The sequence below is a fragment of the Panthera leo genome, chromosome F3 (genome assembly GCF_018350215.1).
Source record: "Panthera leo isolate Ple1 chromosome F3, P.leo_Ple1_pat1.1, whole genome shotgun sequence".
Lineage (NCBI taxonomy): Eukaryota > Metazoa > Chordata > Mammalia > Carnivora > Felidae > Panthera > Panthera leo.
Genome location: NC_056696.1, coordinates 35,991,473 through 35,993,752, shown reverse-complemented (window position 1 = coordinate 35,993,752; position 2,280 = coordinate 35,991,473). Strand labels below are relative to the sequence as shown.

General features: G+C 39.8%; 1 non-coding gene across 1 annotated transcript; it reads left to right on the top strand.

Moving 5' to 3' along the window:
• The first annotated feature begins 780 nt into the window (after positions 1 to 780).
• LOC122212544 lies at positions 781 to 887 on the top strand. The gene has a single exon (XR_006199213.1). It is a non-coding gene; the product is annotated as a U6 spliceosomal RNA (small nuclear RNA).
• Positions 888 to 2,280: the final 1,393 nt, after the last annotated feature.

The window sequence follows — 2,280 nt, the reverse complement described above, 5'->3', positions numbered from 1 at the left end:
ACTTCAAGACATATCATAAAGCTATAGTAATCAAGACAGTGTGTAAAGATAAACAGATCAGTGAGACAGACTAAGGAGTCTAGAAATACATCTATATACATATGGATAACTGATTTTTGACAAAGACGTAAAGTCTTTTCGTGAAGAAGGGGTAGTCTTTTCAGCAAATCGGGCTGTAATAATTAGACATCTATTGTTTTTTCAGGGGGTGGGGAGGAGCACCTGGGTGGCTCAATTGGTTAAGCGTCCAAATCTTGATTTCGGCTCAGGTCATGATCTCACGATTGGTGAGTTCAAGCCCCACATCACTGTTAGTACAGAGCATCCTTGGGTTCTCTGTCTCCCTCTTTTTCTGTCCCTCCCCTGCTCACTCTGTATCTCTCTCTCTCCAAAATAAATAAACATTTTGAATAAATAAATAATAAATTTTGTTCCCTACTACACATCATACACAAAAATGGATCATAAATTTAAGTATACAACTTAAAATTATAAAACTTCTAGAAGAAAACATAGGAGAAAGCCTTTGTGATTTTGGCTTAACCAAGATCCCATAGATACGATGCCAAGAGCACAGTCCATAAAAAGAATAAGTTGATAAATAGGACTTTGCAAAATTAAAAACTTCTGCTTTTCAGAAGTCACTTCTAATAAGAGAATGAATGTAAAGACCAGCCACAGAACGGGAGGTAATATTTGCAAAGCTCATATCTAATAAAAGACTTGTATCCAGAAAACATAAAGTGCCCCCTAAATTTTATATTAAGAAACAAACAATTTGTGCTGGCTTCAGAAGCACATATACTAAAATTGGAACAATACAGAGAAGATCAGCATGGCCCTTGCACAAGGGTAACATGCAAATCTGTGAAGTGTCCCATTTTTGTTTTTTTTTTTTATGCCATGACCTCACAGGGCAATAAAGGGTTCACATTAAAAGAGAAAAACAGAAATTGTGGTTTATACACACAATGGAATACTACTTGGCAACGAGAAAGAATGAAATATGGCCTTTTGTAGCAACGTGGATGGAACTGGAGAGTGTGATGCTAAGTGAAATAAGCCATACAGAGAAAGACAGATACCATACGTTTTCACTCTTATGTGGATCCTGAGAAACTTAACAGAAGACCATTGGGGAGGGGAAGGGAAAAAAAAAAGTTAGAGAGGGAGGGAACCAAACCGTAAGAAACTGTTAAAAAACTGAGAATAAACTGAGGGTTGATGAGGGGGTGGGAGGGAGGGGAGGGTGGGTGATGGACACTGAGGAGGGCACCTGTTGGGATGAGCACTGGGTGTTGTATGGAAACCAGTTTGACGATAAATTTCATATTTAAAAAAAGAAAGAAAGAAAAACTGGGGGCGCCTGGGTGACTCAGTCCCTTAAGTGTCCCACTTTTGATATCAGCTTCAGGTCATGATTTCACAGGTGTGAAATTGAGCCCGGCATCGGGCTCGGTGTTGAGCTCTCTCTCTCTCTCTCTCTCAAAATAAATAAATAAACATTTCTAAAAAATAAAATCTTTAAAAAAAAACAGAAAAGAAACAATTCAATTTAAAAACAGAGCATAAAATTTGAACATATTCTTCACCAAAAATTCTTTAAAAACTAAACAGACATCTACAACATGATCCAACCATTTTCCCAAGAGAAAAGAAAGCATATATGTCCATACATACAATACAATTAATTACAATGAAAATTGCCGTTTCTCAGTTGCAATAGGCCCAAAAAGGGGCTCAGTAGTGCTTTCACTCCATGTGGCATCAGCTGGGGTGGCTTGAAGGACAGCTGGGGACAGGCACAGTGAGGGTCCTCTGACACAAGCTCATGAAGTACAAACTCTGAGGGTCTCGTAATCTTGCCTCATTTCATCCTGCCTCCCTCCGCCCCACCCTACTTCCAAGCTCTACCCATGTTGATCAACAGGTATTTCCCAGACTTACCATTCTCAGGCATCTCCAGGTCTCGGTCTAACATGGTTTTTTCTTCTCTCTCCTTGACTAACTCCTATGCATCCTTGAAGACTCTGTCAAGGTGTCACCTCCCCCAGGAAGCCTCCTCTGATACCCCCTATCCCCACACACTTCAGTTTGCATTAAGTAACCCTCCATTATATTCCCACAGCATGTGTTTCCCTTCTTTAAAGCACTTCTCCCTCTGTGATGGATTATTCCTTTTATTTCCCTGTCTCTCCCACTAGACTCTCCACTCTTTAAGAGAAGAAACTTGTCTTCTCAGTGTGTGGGATATGGTAAATGCTCAGTATGCTGAATCAG